The 18,072-nt window shown below is 42.9% G+C and overlaps 1 protein-coding gene across 9 annotated transcripts in view; it reads right to left on the bottom strand.

Annotated features, from left to right (window-relative positions):
• Positions 1-18,072, bottom strand: part of ELAVL4 (ELAV like RNA binding protein 4) — a 130,103-nt gene that overhangs the window by 85,192 nt on the left and 26,839 nt on the right. The gene's annotated exons all lie outside the window — the stretch shown is intronic.

Here is an 18,072-nt window from a genome sequence, read left to right as displayed (position 1 = left end):
TGGGGTTGAAATGAGTTGTGCAGGGGTGACTGGGAGTATGAGGTCAACTTCCCATAATACTGTGTTCTCCATCACATCATTTAATCCGGAGCCCATAATATTTCATGCCTTCTTTTTGAAGTCCCACAAATCCATGCATCACTCCTCGTTGTCTGCCAGCTGACAGAAGCATGGAGCCTGCACAGCTCTTCACTATTTTCATGAGTGCTGCAAGCAAAAGGTACCTGATCCTGCAGTATTTGTAGACCTGCAAGAGGAGCGGTGGGGAACATGCCGATTTTTTGGAGGCTGAACTGCTGTGGGACACAGAAAGAAACAATTCAAGGTTGTTGGCGGAGTCCACAGAGCACCTGGAAATGGCAGCACACTGGTTCTGGGCCCAAGAAACAAGCACTGACTTGTAGGAGTGCATTGCAGTGCAGGTTTGGGATGACTAGCAGTGGCTGCAGAACTTACGGACGCACAAGGCTCACCACAGCCCCTGTCAGCGCAGAGACACCAAATTTAGAGCTCCACTGACAGTTGAGAAGCGAGTGGTGATTACACTGTGGAAACTTTCACTGCCAGATTGCTACTGATCTGTCAGGAATCATTATGGAGTCAGGAAATCCACCTCAAGGGCCGTTTTCTACGAGAGCTGGTGGATCACCAGGGATGCTTTACCAACATCAGTGTGGGCTGGTCAGGGAAGGTGCATGACATGTGCATTTTTACGAACATAAGATTGCTCAAAAAGATGCAAGGAAGGACTTTCTTTCCTGACCAGCAGATTATCATTGGGAATATTGAATTGCCAACAGTGATCCTAGACAACTCAGCCAACCCCCTCCCATGGCTCATGAAGCTGTACACTGGTCATCTTGACAGCACAAAGGAGCACTTCAACTATAAACTCAGCAGGTGCAGAATGACAGCAGAATGTGCCTTTGGTCATTTGGTTACTGAACATAAGAAGGGCCATACTGGGTCAGACCAAAGATCCATCTTGCCCAGTAACCTGTCTTCCGACAGTAGCCAATGCCAGGTGTCCCAGAGGGAATGAACAGAACAGGTAATCATCAAGTGATCCAACTCATCACCCATTCCCAGCTTCTAGCTAACAGAGGTTAGGGACACCATCCCTGCACATCCTGGCTAATAGCCATTGATGGACCTATCCTCCGTGAACTTATCTAGTTCTTTCTTGAACCCAGTAATAGTCTTGGCTTTCACAACATCCTCTGGCAAAGAATTCCACAGGTTGAGTGTGCGTTGTGTGGGAAAAAAAAAACCTTTCTTGTATTTGTTTTAAATCTGCTGCCTATTTATTTCATTTGGTGACCCCTAGTTCTTGTGTTCTGAAGAGGAGTAAATAACACTGGCATTGTTTATTTATAAGATTGGATCTCAGTGAGCAGAATAGCTCAATGGCTATTGCTGCCTGCTATGTCCTGCATTGTATCTGTGAAGCAAAGGGGGAAAAGTTTCCCCGGGATGAAAAGTTTCTCCCAGCTGCAAGGGTAGAGCAGCTGTCTGCTGAATTTGAGCTATATGGCTCAGGGAGGCTTTGAAAGACCATTTTAATAGTGAGTCAGAGCAGTGTGCGTTGCTGTAATACGCTCTACATGGCCTCTCTCTTTTGTGGCCTGGAATGAATCTTGTAGTGATTGCTGTGTATGTAGGAATTTAACATCATCAATGCACCTATTAATATTGTTTGCAAATGATGTTATGGGTTCTGTGACACAGTGCAGTAACAGGAAATTGATTGCTGTCAGACCAGTTCATCACTAGCCAGCATAAGTTGTGAACTAATAAAGATAAATTATGTTCCAAAAAATATAATTTTATTCCGTAACATGAACCAGGCAAATAAAAAAAAATTAGAACTTAATAAAACTTAATAAATTAACCGAACAGAACTTACGAAGGGGAAAGAACAGTCATTTCCATTTCAGGTACAAATACACCAACCGTGTCTTTCACAGATCAGCGTATGTGAAGCTGTTATTTTCAGTAATGTCCCCTCGGAGGAGTGATAAGGGTAGTGCACTGACACCTGACACCATGTTGAATGTTGTCTGGGGGAGGGGAGGTATAGGAAGATCATGATATAGAGCTTTCTATATTCTGCAGAAGGAGGCGAACACAGGTGTGTTGAACCTACAGGTCCACCAGAGTTTGCAGCATCTGTTTGCTGTCTGAGAAGCACAAGCATCTCCTGATGCATGCCCCTCTCCTTTTCTTTTCTCCTCTCTACTCTTACCTTGTCCATGTTGTCTGCTAGGGTGATTCTCCAAGCCCTGTGCTCGTTCCCAGATGCAGCAATGGCTTGCAGGATCTCCTGGAACATGTCATCCTGAGCCTTCTTTCTTCTCCTTATCTGGCTCAGGCATTCCATGGGTGTGAAGGGGGAAGATTCTGAAGGCCGCAATGCAGCAGCTGCAGATACAGCACACAGAGCTACCATTGCCAGTGTATTCACGATGGAGATCAAAACTTAAGATACTGAACTCACTCCCCTTGCTCTCCAGAAGTTGTAAGCACGACAGTCTTGGGACTGATAGGGCATAGTGTCGGTCATAGCACCAGCCATGGTGAGTATGGCCCTCGGGGGCAGGGTGGTAGGGCGAGTTGGGGAAATGAGAGGAGAACAGCTCGCTGGCACGATTGTAGGTGTATATGCCAATGGAACAGATTAGGGCACCATTTTCCACACAGGCAGTAGTGATTTTAGCTGATCTCTCACTCCTGGCAGAGAACACACAGCTGCTGCTGGCGTCCCGACGTCGCCCGGACCTGTATGCTGCTAGCCAATGGTGCCTGCTGAAGTAATCGCTAAGTGGCATGGGAAAGGGTCCTGCTGCGGCAGAAGAAATAAGGCAGCCCTCCCCAGAAACCTTCGGCAGAGGATAGCAGACTACCTCCATGGAAGTTTCATCAAGATCTCTACAGAAGATTCATGGGACATCTTGGTGCACATAAACAAACTGCTCCATGTAGCCCCCACTACCTAACACTAGGGGGGGAATGAAAAGCAGACAGCCACTCTACCTCTGGTTTGTTTCACTCTCTCTTCTAGCACAATTAAAAAATGAGCAAATCAAAAGATGAGTCCTGCTACTTTGAGTGTGCATTCCCTGTAATTTCAAAGTAAACACCACACTTACCACAAGTTCCTCTCCCATGCATCTGGCTCACCCATGCTCAATTGTCGGGACTGGCTGAACTGCAGCGGAGGAAAAAACAGGTCCTGGCTTGCTGCACAGCTGGATCCCCCAGTCGCCTGACCCGCATCCTCCTCCTCCTCATCTACCTCTTCCTCACCATTGTTCATGGCAGAGGCCTGTGACTCGGGCTCCTCAGAAGTATCCACAGTGCTCTCTCAGAGGAGAGGGTGAGGTCTCTGCCCAAGATGGCACGTACCTCTTTGTAAAAGTGGCAGGCCTGCGGCTCTGCGTCAGATCAACTGTTGACCTTCCTGGCCTTCTAGTATGCCTGACGTAGCTCCTTGGCTTTCACACAGCACTGCGGCTAGTCCCTGCTGTAGCCCTTCTCCTGTATCCCCTGAGCAATCTGCTCATAGATGTCCGGCCATAGAAATGTGGGATCAGAGCTGCACCTCACAGCCTCTTTTCCCCACAAACCCAGGAAAGTCAATATCTCCTATCTATTCCAGGCAGGAGAGTGTCTGCAGTGCATAGCTGGCATGGTCAGCTGGGAAGTTACACTTAACAATGGAGAGCTATCAAATGCACTCGTCAAGCCAGGCAATCAGGAAAAGGAATTTCAAAAATTGGCAGGGCTTTAAAACCGAGAGGCAGCTTCCTGCCTACCTGACCTACCTTGCGTCAAACTGTGTCGTGTAGACCAGGCCTCAGTCATATTGCTTGTCCTATATGTCTGGTATACACTTAATACGTTTTATTAAAGCACGCATTCAAAAGGAAACACAGGAAAACAAGATGTAACTGATATAACTAGCCAAGTTTAATACTGCAATGAGCCCTATAAATTCTTCCACTTCCTAACCTTTTAGCCTTAGTAATACAAGTAATATACATTTTTATACTTTCATTTCCATGGGTTTTTTTTTTTTTAATCTAGAGCTACTGAAGCTTGGATTCACCAGCAGACATTGTAAATGCCACAGTTTGCCCTTCCAGGATTTATAAGGAGAATGAACTCTGACAGTAGAGAAAGCCAAAAACTTTCTATATAGATGTTAATATACTGTAGCAAGTACTGCTGTTTCTACTGTTGGCAAAGTACCTACAGTGCACAAAATGAGAAAGTGTTCACAGGTTTATCACTGAATTGTTTTAATGTATCTGCTTGTAAATAACTAAATGAACTAGTTATCAAAGAAATCTAGACTATCAGAAAGATTCACATGCAAAATTCAGTCATTTTTAATCTGTTCATGTCTGAGCAAAAATCATTTTCTTGAAGTGTGAAAAGTCCTTCCATCCCAAACTTACCAAACTCAAGAACAGCTTAAGAGATTTGGCCTATACTTTCCCCAAAAATTCATCTTTGGGTTCAGAACAAAAATGGAAATGTCAGCTGACCTAAAGTGATAAATTAGTACTATATAAGACCTAAACCAAGAAATCTTGGTAATGAGGACAGAGCTGAAGACTGAAAATGGGGACTAATGTCCTGTTGTTCAGGACATTAGTTGTTCAAGATGTAACACAGTGATCAAGAAAAGATTCCAATGGAAAATACTGGAGGGAAAGAAAGAAATAGGATACCCAGCAGCAGGATTCCAGAATACATCAGAAAAGAGGGACACAACAGAAATCAGAAAAGATTGTCATGCAGTGTGCAAATGGCTAGCAAGGCCACATCTTCAGTACAGGAAGGATACTGGAAAAGATACAGAAGAGAATAATAAGGATGATAATGTGCCTCGGGAACTACGTACCTATGAGTATCCTGGAAAATTAATAATACTTAGTACTTATATAGCACGTTTTATTTATATTCATATATATTGTATCCACTGTAACGAAATCTTACAATTGTATATTAAAAAACAGCTCACAACCACATCTGGGTCAACCTCATCATTGATCCAATAAAAATCACTGTGTACCCTAAAAACTAATACAAGTCATTTTACAGTAGTGAAAAAATAAAGTTTTTAAATGGCCTAATTGAACAAGCCTTACACTGTGCCTCAATGTGCACCAATCTTATTGGCAAAGCACTCTTCAAGCATCAGTTAAATAATCCGCCCAACACCCTTTATTATGTACAATTTACAGATGGAAATAATGGTAGAGATTAAGAGAGTTGTCCCAGGGTGCAGAAGATCAGTGTCACAGGCTAGATTAGAACTCAGGAGTCCAATACTCCCACTCCTATGAACTAACCATGGCCCCCCCCAGTTTTTCACAGATCAGATTACAGAAATGAGGCAGCATGATTGTTTTGTTTCCTGTGAAAATCTCAGAGATGGAAAACTATGGCAAATCCCAGGTACTTCTGAACTTTCACAATCCATACGTGAAGGGTACGAGTCTTCCAGGTTGACCAACATAAGACGTTCCACCAGCTCTATGACTACTCAAGCCGATTGGAGGGTCTCCATCTTGAATTTCTTGAATTGGATGAGCTGATTTAACCACTTGAAGTTAAGCCCTGGTATTGTGCTTTCCCCCACTTTTCGTGATCTTTTTGGAAACCCTGAAACAGAGATAGTAAATTCCTCTTTCCTCCTTAAGTGGGTAAGCAAGTGCTCCAAGCTGAGAAAAGGTATTGCCTTTTCAGAGGACATGAAGGACCAGATTATGTATAGTAGTCTTGGTTTATGATAGACAGCATCATAGAAGATTAGGGTTGGAAGAGACCTCAGGAGGTCATCTAGTCCAATCCCCTGCTCAAAGCAGGAACAACACCAACTAAATCATCCCAGCCAGAGTTTTGTCCAGCCGGGCCTTAAAAACCTCTAAGGATGAAGATTCCACCACCTCCCTAGGTAACCCATTCCAGTGCTTCACCACCCTCCTGGTGAAATAGTGTTTCCTAATATCCAACCTAGCTCTCCCCCACTGCAACTTGAGACCATTGCTTCTTGTTCTGTCATTTGCCACCACTTAGAACAGCCGAGCTCCATCCTCTTTGGAACCTCCCTTCAGGTAGTTGAAGGCTGCTATCAACCCCCCCACCTCATACTCTTCTCTTCTGCAGACTAAACAAGTCCACTTCCCTCATCCTCTCCTCATAAATCATGTGCCCCAGCCCCCTGATCATTTTCGTTGCCCTCCCCTGGAGTCTTTCCAATTTGTCAACATCCTTTCTCTGGGGGGGGGGGGCAAAACTGGACGCAATACTCCAGATGTGGCCTCACCGGTACCGAATAGAGGGGAATAATCACTTCATTCAATCTGCAGGCAATACTCCTACTAATGCAGCCCAATATGCTGTTAGCCTTCTTGTCAACAAAGGCACATTGCTGACTCATATCCAGCTTCTCATTCACTGTAATCCCCATGTCCTTTTCTGCAGAACTGGTGCTTGGCCTGTCGGTCCCCAGCCTGTAGTGGTGCATGGGATTCTTCCGTCCTAAGTGCAGGACTCTGCACTTGTCCTTGTTGAACCTCATCATATTTCTTGTGGCCCAATCCTCCAATTCGTCTAGACCCTATCCCTGCCCTCCAGCATATATACCTCTCCCCACATCTTAGTGTCATCTCTGAATTTGCTGAGGGTGCAATCCATCCCATCATCCAGATCATTAATAAAGATGTTGAACAAAACCGGCCCCAGGACCGACCCCCTGGGGCACTCCGCTTGATACCAGCTGCCAACTAGAAATCGAGTCATTGATCACTACCCACTGAGACCAACAATCTAGCCAACTTCCTACCCACCTTATAGTCCATTAATCTAATCCATACTTCTTTAACTTTTGGCAAGAATACTGTGGGAAACCATATCAAAAGCTTTCCTAAAGACAAGATATATCACGTCCACTGCTTTCCCCATATCCACAGAGCCAGTTATGTCATCACAGAAGGCAATCAGGTTAGTCAGGCATGACTTGCCCTTGGTGAATCCATGTTGACTGTTCCTGATCACCTTCCTCTCCTTCAAGTACATCAAAATGGTTTCCTTAAGGACCCGCTCCATGATTTTTCCAGGGACTGAGGTGAGGCTGACCGGTCTGTAGTTCCCCAGGTTCTCCTTCTTCCCTTTTTTAAAGATGGGCACTATGTTTGCCTTTTTCCAATTGTCCGGGACTCCCGATCGCCACGAGTTTTCAAAGATAATGGCCAATGGCAGTGCAATCACATCAACTTCCCATTCTCCTTACCGGCACCCCTGTTCATCTGTTAAATCTGCAACAGGGATCATGTGAGGCATGAGCCCCCACATTAGCTCTGCAGCACTGGAGAATGACCCTTATGCTGGGCTGGTTTTTGTGGGCAGATTATTCCGGTGTTGGTGGGCAAAGTAGATATGCTCAGGAAGGAGGCTTCTTATCTTGAACACTCACAACCTTTCCGTAAAAGCAATCTCTTGTTTTGTTGTATTTGAGGATGCAAAGGAGTTCTGAGGTTTTGTCAAGGGCTTTAATAGCTAAATATATTAAGGGTTGATGGTGTTTTTAAAGATTATTTGGTCAGGATAATGTGAGCTCCTGGGGCAGAAGAGGCGACACCCACTTTGGAAACTTTCACACTTGCACTTTCAGTACATAGGTCCATATTTAAAAAAAATGCTTGAATTTAGGCTCCTAAATAAGTGGCCTGATTTTCAAAGTGTTGAGTCCTCAGTAGTCCCCAGAAATGTCAGTGGAAATTATTGGTTAATATTTTCATTGCATTTTACATTTATATGATGCCTTTAATCCAAAAGGTCCCAAACCACTTCACAAACTGAAATTTCCATGTTAGCTAGTAAAGCACACTGTTGTATAGTGCACAATCATACTGCTTGGACAGAAGGTAAAAGATAACCTACGCAGTTTCAATTTCAGGGAAGAACTGAGGGGAAAAGAGATTAAGTACGTTCATTGGAATTTTGCTGAGGCACCAACACTGAAAGTTTTTCTCTGTGAAAAGTGCTGTAGGATAATTATAGATTTCTCTTGTTAAGCCAGCCCTTTGCTTATGGAAATTTTAAAGACAAACTAACATCTCCTCTAAATATTAAAGTTTCTTTAAACTATAAATGTTCTTTACTTGGTAGGCCAACAGCTGTTATTGGCTCTCCCATGAAACACATTTTAAAAAGTGTATTTTCACCTGATGCATAGTAATATTTTTAGGTTCCATTGCACATCTTTGGAACAATGTTAAAAATAGAGCCCTTCTAGTTTGCTAGGTGAGTTTTAAAGATCCCTTATTGAGCAATGTCAGAAATACAATTAAGTTTTATCTGAACAGATCAGAGTATGTCTAGGCACAAGTTACAATGCATCTAGTGATACTATTAAAAGAAAGGTTTCAGAGTAGCAGCCGTGTTAGTCTGTATCCGCAAACCATCTCAATTGATTAGACTCTGCCTGTTGGTATGCATACTTCCACCTTTTCATGTTCTCTGTATGTATAAATATCTCCTGTCTGTGTGTTCCATTCTATGCATCCGAAGAAGTGAGCTTTAGCTCACGAAAGCTCATGCTAAAATAATTTTGTTAGTCTTTAAGGTGCCACAAGTACTCCTGTTTTTATTAAAAGAAAGATTGCTTGTTGTTGCATTGGGGAATCCCTATAAAACTTCAGGAAAACTGCCAGAAAGAATATAAATTCATTCCAGCAATGGAATGAGATATGTTTAACCTATCCAGCCACAAGCCACTGCCTTCCAGTTTTTCAGCGTTGCTATTTTCATATGATTGTTGCCTTGCACAGTCATAAGTTACAGTGGAACTCATTTATATTTGGGGATCCTGCTGTTTTGCAGCTGTGGAATTTGCTGAGAATTGTGTTCCAGAATCCAAGCTGCTCATTTTAAAACAAAATTATGTTTCTAACCATCATGATTGTGAAGGAAGCTTTGATAACAAGCCACACAGCCTTGTCTTTGGAAAGGTGGGAAAGCAGCTTGCATCCTTCAGGACTAACCCAGCTATTACTAGAGCTGCTCCATCGAGATCAACCTAAACTATTTAGGTTTCACTTGGAGGATGCAATACAAGGACGCACTGAACGGCCTTAGCTTTGCCTTCAATTCTTTCTTCCTTCTACTAGGTGTCACTTCTATGAATCACAGATCTTGAGAGGAACGTAAACTGCTATAACTAACAGCTGAGAGAGATGAGGAAAATATTAGACCTTGTTCTCTTGGTAATCCACTTTTTTTTTGTTGCTGTCATGGAGGCTGTTGATGTATAGAATATCATTAAGACAGGCAAGGCTTGCCATTTCCTGCTGCTCACCTCCCTGGTCTGGAGATTTTTGGCTCTGAACTTCATTTAAAGATTCACTTTCTTCAAGGAGATGCCCTCCAATGTGACCTAGATCATGTGGTAAATACCAGGGCCTCAGTCCCATTTGAGAACCAGAGAAGCCAAGAATATTCTTGAGCAAGAGCTCCTAGTGCATGCTTTCCTTCGTAGGTCCCCAGGCAAATTCCATCCTAAACTCTTCAGATTTTGTTACCTCAAGGGACGTTTACATTCCATCGAATACTGTAAGTGCTCCACCAGATCTAGGACAGCTTCAGAAAGAGAGGCCTTTTTCTCTCTGGAGAAAAGGCCCCTTACTCCTGAATGAGTAGGAGGAGGTCTCCTCTGCTTGGTGGATGTGATTATTCCCCTTTATTAGGCACCGGTGAAGCCACATCTGGAGTATTGCGTCAGTTTTGGGCCCCCCACTACAGAAAGGATGTGGACAAATTGGAGAGCGTCCAGCGAAGGTCAATGAAAATGATCAGGAGTTGAGGCACATGAGTTACAAGGAGAGGCTGAGGGAACTGGACTTGTTTAGTCTGCAGAAGAGAAGAGTGAGGGGGGATTTGATAGTAGCCTTCAACTACCTGAAGGGGGGGTTCCAAAGAGGATGGAGCTCAGCTGTTCTCAATAGTAGTAGATGACAGAACAAGAAGCAATGGTCTCAAATTGCAGTGGGGGGGTCTAGGTTGGATATAAGGAAACACTTTCACTAGGAGGGTGATGAAGCACTGGAATGGGTTACCTAGTGACATGGTGGAATCTTCATCCTTAGAGGTTTTTAAGGCCTGGCTTGACAAAGCCCTGGCTGGGATGATTCAGTTGGTGTTGGTCCTGGTTTGAGCAGGAGGTTGGACTAGATACCTCCTGAGGTCTCTTCCAACCCTAATCTTGTATGACATCCCAAATGGCACATTCATCCTAAACTGCATTTTTGGCTCTCTGTCCATTTCAACCCAGCATAAGAGAGAGCAGGCTTCAGTGGGAAGAGGCTGCAGAAGGAACAGCCTGCAGAGAGCAGCATGAGAATCAGGGGAGTGTACATTAGTGTGAAAGTCACCTTTGCACATCACCTGGACTTTCACTGTGGATTGGGCCCAATATCTCAAGTTCTTTCCTAACGTCTAGCTTGTACCTCAATTTATCCTTATCAGAAGAACATGTTCTAACACACTGAGGAAAACCATTTCCTCTCTTAAATGAGCGTCTGAAATTTCAACAGGAAAGAAACCAGAGTCTGCAGGCAGGATTACTCGGTCCCTGTGAAAAGCTTTACAGGAAAGGGTTTCAAACTTCCGTTCATCTTGCTGGATGGTGGGATTGTAAATAAGAATATATCACCAGAATGGATAGCGAGGAGGGTATCAAATAAAACCATCAAGAGAAGCTTAAAAAGTGAAAGGCATAACTGTGCAGACAGGAAAAAGAGCCTTTCACCATGGACAGGAAGTGAAGAAACTTGATTTTAGAGAACATGGATGGTAGGAAGACAATAATCTGTATACCCTTAATCTCTGAAAGCGTTTAGTGGAGGATTGAAATTTAACTTTTTATTTATCCTATCTTCAAACACCTCCCAACCCCAACACCTGGGGGGGGGGGGAGAGACCATCTAAAAGTCTCGATAGAAAACTTTTTTTTAAAGACCTATAAAACATCCTACATCCAGCTCTTGCATTTACTTTTTGATCTGATTTTTAAAATATAGCTATGGATGTTACGTTAATCATCCTGATTCACATCTCTACTTCCTTCAGAAATTTACTCATTAGCTAGACCATCTGTGTAAGGGGAGTGGAGGGGTGTGTTCCATGCTGTCACAGCATACAGGGTCAGAGCATAACGGGGGGCGGGGGAGGCCAGAGGGCAGAAGCCTGGCTATTAGCTTCCTTCCCTTCTGCTACCAGAGGAAGATATCTGGGCCAGGCAGTGAGTTTCTCACCCCTACAGTCACCCTGCCAGCTGTGGGAAATGTGGACAGACAGCAAGTTCACTCCCTTTAAGGTCCTGCTGATGAAGTGGGAAACCTTAACTTTCAGGCCAGCCAGGTGCATCTACAACGTACGCTTCTTTCAGCCGTACGTAGCGTACATACACCAGCAGTGCAGACAGTGAGGCACAGCTTAGGAGTGTAAAGGTTGTGGGCTACACAGTTCTCTCTTTGCCCAAGCTGTGCCTCTCAATCAACACTGCTATTTTTAGCAGCGTAGTGTCCTGCTGGAGGAGCCTTTCTCCATCGCAGGAAAGCTCCAGCAGCGGAGCAAGGCACTGGCAGGTGGGAGGAAGTGCGAAAGGCTCTGCCAGTTCCCTGCTGCTGGAGCCCTCTCTCTGCCGCAGAGAAACTCTGGCAGAACGGAAAGGCTCCAACTGGTGAGAGGATGAAGCCTTTCCCTGCTGTCTCCCCTCTGCCAGGGCTGTTCACTGACACACACAGCTACACACCACAACATGGACACAGTGGACGTTTCACTGTGGCGTGTAACGACACATAGCCTTACTGTTGAGTCAGCACACGATGGTGGGGAAAATAGGACAGATCAGAGAAAGAAGAGATGTCGAGTCATTTAAAAGAATAAAAGCAGACTTCACAGGCAATGGAAATTATCTGATGGACTGGAGCTCCCTAGCACGGCATGAAGTCTCACTCTACATTGGCAGGATTTATTGCTGCTGAACTTCTCACTCACCCTTTGGCAGTGTTATACAAGACACTGACAGAAATACTATTTCACCTCTACATAAACCCATGTTTTAAAGGTTACCTGCATATAATATTGCAAAATCCAGCAGCTTTAGAATAATGCTCCAAAGCCAGATGACCTGTGTAAGAGGAGCATTCAGAACATTACTAACTTGAAAAATACTTTTTTTTTTAATCTCTGAAGCTGCAAGGTCAGTCGCTGATCTCACATGAGTAAAGAGGCACCACCAATCTCATTACTCCAAAGGTTTTGGCACTCTCTCTTTCATATGCAGTAGCCTTGAGCTTCCTCACTACAGAGCAAATTGGAAAAATATGGCACTGACTCTCCTTGTACCAAGATTGAGGCCTCTCCTGACCAACCAGTAAAGTACACTTACTCTCAACAAGGTCTTTGGAACCTGTGAAGGCTCACAAACTTGAATTTATTTCAGTCTGTGTATATCCAGAGGGTGCTTTTTGCTACCATTAGGATAACTGTATTATGGAAGAAATGAAGAGGGGTCTTGGAGCAGGCCACAATAATATCACTTTTCAGTTACCTAGGGCCTTTCACCCAATGCTCTCAAACGCTCCACAAACAAGAGTTCTACATCTTATAAACAACTCAATTGAGACGCAGAGGGTCAGAAAATCACACAAGCCTAAGGGCTAGTCTACTCTGGCAACACTAAAGCACTGCCATGGCAGCGCTTTAACGCGGCTTGTGTGGTCGCAGCGAGATGAGAGGCGTAGCTCCCAGCGCTGGGGCACTGTTTACACTGGCGCTTTACAGTGCGGCACTTGCTGTACTCGGGTGGGTGTGTTTTTATAGTGCTCTAATTTGCTGGTGAGCGCAGCAAGTCTGAGAGCTTTAAAGCTCTAGTGTGGACTGGCTCTGAGTGCCGGGAGCTGCACTCGGAGCTAATCCCCTCATGGAGGTGGATTACCAGGAGCGCTGGGAGAGCTCTCTCCCAGTGCTCGCGTGCGACCACACTCGCACTTCAAAGCGCTGCTGTGGGAGTGTTCCTGCAGCAGCGCTTTGACGTTTCCAGTGTAGATGTACCATAAGTCTACACATGAGCTTCCATCGGCATAGCTATGTTGGTTAAAGAGAGAAAAATCTGTCATTCCCCTAACTGACATAGTGATGCTGGTAAAACTTAAGTGTAGAACAGGCTTAAGTGACTTGTTCAAGCTCCAAAAGAGAGCCTGGGAAAAAGTCAGGAATAGAACCCAAGAATCCTGTTAGTCCTATGGTCTAAATCTCTATTTTCTCCCTTTTAACTTGGCAAACATTTTTTTCCCACTCTTAACTGAAACCAGAATTTATATGGCTTTTTTGCTTCCTTTCTAGTATACTGGAAATAATGTCAGCACAGCTCTGAGAAGAATACTGTTAATTAACTACTGTTGCTACATAATCAGAGAGAATACAAGAGTGCAAAATATAGTTTTTATTTTGCCTTTCCCCCCCAGTGTCAAAGCAGTGTACTAAAGCAAAACACATCTGAAAATGAACTTTCACAATCCCCAAATCACCAGCATATACCAAATTTAAAATCACATCAGGGTACTGAATTGCTCACATCATTATTTTTTCTAATTCTAAATCAGTACTGATGTGTTCTTTTAAAAACGTTTTATCTTGTAAAAATAAATTTATTCTTTCAACAAGACTACCAGATGCTTTTGCACAGTTTTGGAATTTCACAAACCTGCATCAATCATGTGAATAAGCAACTGTAAAACTTTGTAACTGTCACCTTTTGATAATGGGGCACCAAGCCCACTCAAAGTCATGCTCTTTATACTACATAGTATACACTGACTTTCAGCACGATATCCCTTCTTTCAAGAGATTAAAAAATGTTCTATTTGATTTCATGTTACATCAGCAACAAACAGGTATTGGGGAAAAATAAGCAGACAAAAATAGATTACAAACAACAAATATAGTTGTTTAGATCCTCCACTGTAGCCCTCTTGCCCCACCAGAGAAAAATAAAACCCAAAACCAAACCACTGAGGAAACCTGAGAAACTCATTTTGGTCTGGTTTTAAGCACTCAACATTTTAAAGTCAATCTATGACTAACTGTAGTAGGTCACTGTAGAACATTAAACGTCTGTTTGTTGAGCTATCATTTCCAAAGAGTCTCTTTTACTGGCACCTGGAAACAGAACAAGCATAAGGCTGATCATCATTTCCTTTAAACCCAAAGGAAAACTACCATGCAAGACCTGAGAGAAAGATCAGGGCTGTATTAAGGCAGCATTTATAAACAGAACAAAACCTAAACAGGTAGACCATAATTATCAAATACATTTTCTAATTAAAAGTTGAGATGTAAGAAAAATCAGCTAGAGCTATTTTAAAAAAAACACTAGCATACACACAGTACTTTCTAAGAAAAATAATTCTGGATCAGTTCTATAAAGCACACAGGCTAATTGTAAACAATCAGGAAGTTCTTTGGTCACTATTAGTTTTGAATCATCATTTTCTAGCTTGCTGGTTAAATCCTCAGGTTTGTTTGTTTTGTGTTAAACATGGGGTTTTTCCATTGCAAAATCATTAGATATGGCAGAACCAAAGAGAATTGCACGTAAATTTAACTTTATGAGATAACATGACAAATTATGCCTTCTTCTGACTAGTTCTTTTATACAGCCATCCTTCTGTGCTGAACAGGATTACTTTATTATGATGTATATAATTATAATACCGTTAACACATACTGAATGGGTCCATATTTACTATTGATGAGATGTAAAGATATCAGCATCTATCAATGATACTGAATTCTGCAAGATGTTTTACCAGTATCCAGGTAGCTAAGGCAGCTTAGAAAGCAATGTTTCACACAGGTTTACTGTTGGGAACGTACTTCCCCTAAGACTGAAAGGCAGCACAACTAACAGGACTTCAACTGTGAACATGAGAGTTTTACTGCTCCATCCACATTTCCACATGGATACATTCACATTCGAAATACCTTTGCTGCTCTTCAAAACTGTTGCCATGCCAATTGTTTGTACAGTATAACAATTAATACTGATGGAAACTCAAATAGAAAAAAAATAAATAGCAGAAACAATCTAAAATTATTTAGAAAAATACACCATGGACTTTATTCTACGCGGGGGGGGGGGGGGGCACATGAAGAGCTATTTCCCCCTCCTTTGACTGCCAGCTGTAATAGCCCCAGAAGTCAGAGTGGGAGAGAAGGGAAAGCTCCACACACAATATCTGGATACTACTTTCAAAATGATCAGCAGTGAAACAGTTAACTTAAATTTCAACATTTTATCTTCAGATTTTAGCACCAGCACCCCATTAAGCAAAATGGGGAAAGCTGCTATGTCTCACATCTATTGCTTCTATCTAGATGCAGATTTAGTACTAGTCTTCATTTGGAAAGTCAGCTCTGCAACCACAAGGGCCAGACACTTAACTTTTAAAACTACAATAGTAAATTATCAGAGGGGTAGCCGTGTTAGTCTGGTTCTGTAGAAGCAGCAAAGAATCCCGTGGCACCTTATAGACTAACAGACGTTTTGCAGCATGAGCTTTCGTGGGTGAATACCCACTTCTTCGGATGCAAGTGGACCACTTGCATCCGAAGAAGTGGGTATTCACCCACGAAAGCTCATGCTGCAAAACGTCTGTTAGTCTATAAGGTGCCACGGGATTCAATAGTAAATTAGTAGACCAGAGAAGTTTTGGTTCAGTATGCTGCCACATACCAGCACAACTTGACCCCTGAGCTAGCAAGAGCAACAGTGATTATGTCACAGGTTTCAGGAGGCTGCAGAGTTCACACTCAGGCCCTTCCTGCGAGGAGTGGGAGAATCAGGCTTTGAAGCCAGTTACCCTTCACAAAGGTCGTAAGAAATAGGATTGGAGCTGCCATTTTGTTGTTTTGGAGTTATTTCACTTCCACAGTCCTTTTGCATTTATTTCTCATGAAGGATACACAAGTGAGTTATCTCCCCCAAAACAAAGAATTGACAGACATAGATCAAGAGTGCTATCAACTCCATCTGATCAGGTCTCCCAGGACAGCCAGGAGACAATCAGCCACAGCTCTTCCATCTCCAAGCTTGAATTCCTTATCAGCCCCAAACAATGGTTGTTCTCTGTATTTCACCACCACAAAGTAAGAGAGGTCCCAGAGCCAGTAGCAGCATTTTTTGGCTCCTTTGCAAAGACATCAAATTGGTGATACCCCTCCGCCCCCCAGGTTTACAAACCAATTAGGCAGATTGTTTGGAGCAGGCATATCTTACCTTCTTCCTCCCCATCCAGGCTCCCACGAAGCTCATACTGTTTAAACCAGCCCTGTAGCCATAGGTTTTACTTGAAATTCTACTTACTTCGGTTCTAGCTTCTAAATCTGAGATATTGCTCTTCCAGCACTTAGAAAATTGTATAAGTTTATTACTTTCTAGCATTTGGTTAAAAAAATGTTAACTGAACCCCCAAGAACCCTTGAAATGTAAAAAAAAAAAAATGTATGTACATAAGCTCAGTCCCTTGCTACCAACACCAAATCTGGGGCTGGTGACTAGTGTAAAATACCCAAACCACCACCATCCAGGGGAGCATTCATACCCCCTCATGAATGGAAAGACCTCCCCACTACCAAAGCCAGATATTCATTTTGCATTTAGGCAATTTTTTTCTACACAGCACATGGAATAAATGCTTGTTGCTGCGCAAAGGGCTTTTCCTCTGCATAGCAAATAAGCTTCACAATATAACGGATTTTTTTAAGTGTCACAAATTATTTTGGTATGATTTATCTTTCCTTACCTGTTCCTAAAACACCTCAGAGTATGAACAATGAAATAAATGTGATAACTTTCTAACATCTTCAAACATGACTTAATTTAAAAATCTAATTTACTTTTCACCATTTAGGCTTACTTCATTGTTCTGCATTTCACTCAGCTTGTACAGTAAAAGCAGACTGTCGATTTCATTTTTGCTTTGAGTCTGTTGCACCTTCTGCTTCTCATTTACTAGCACAGTGCTCTTGTACTCAAGATTCCCACAATGCAAGGAAACCAACCATAAATATTAAAAAATGGAAGGAAACCATTTTTAATTTTACAAAAATAACATTGTAAGCTGCTCTCCCTGGCCTCTTTTTTTTTTTTTTTTTTTTTTAAAAAGGGCTACATTTTGGCCCAAAATTGAACAGCCAGTATGGAATAAATCAGTGGTTCTCAAACTTCATTGCGCCATGACCCCCTTCTGAGGGAGGGGGGCAAAGCTGAAGCCCAAGTGCTTCTGCCCTGGGTGGGAGGCATGTAACCTTCGCCCTGGGTTGGGGGGCTCAGGTTTCAGCTCCTGGCCCCAGCAAGACTAACACCAGCCTTGGCAGCCCCATTAAAATGGGGTTGCGACCCACTTGGGGATCCTGATCCACAGTTTGAGAACCCCTGTCTGAAACATTATGTGGTCTTCCATATAATATAGAAAGATAAAGCAGAACCCTTAATAAAGCCTCAGAGTAAAATATACAAAAGAACTGAACTCCCATGAAATCAGCAGGAGCTGTGGTTAAGGACTGACCAACTTAATGAACAAACCCTGGAATAAGAAATGTGTGCTCCCTGGTAAGATATCAGACATGAATTCTGCCATCATGTGTAGTTCTACTCAAAGTTTCCATAGTCAGTAAGTGAATGGTGGTGTGCCCAGATCCTGGCTGGGGTGGAACCCAAACCTGAAGAAAAGCTCTGTGAAACTCAAAAGTTTGTCTCTTTCATCAACAGAAGTTGGTGCAATAAAAGGTATTACCTTATTCACCTTGTCCCCCTTAAACTTAAACGCAAAGTTACAAGAAAAATCTTCCCATTGAAAATAACCTTTCAGACTTAACAACAGAGAGGACTGGAGACAAATCTGAATCCTCCAAACAAGCATGAATGGGCTTAACTTGAAGAACTTTAGCACACAGGAATTATTCCTGTGTAAGAGTTTATAAGATCGGAGTCTA

This window comes from Mauremys mutica, chromosome 8 (assembly GCF_020497125.1).
Source record: "Mauremys mutica isolate MM-2020 ecotype Southern chromosome 8, ASM2049712v1, whole genome shotgun sequence".
NCBI lineage: Eukaryota > Metazoa > Chordata > Testudines > Geoemydidae > Mauremys > Mauremys mutica.
The sequence above is the reverse complement of the archived record's forward strand: the minus strand, read 5'-3'. Positions and strand labels throughout refer to the sequence as shown.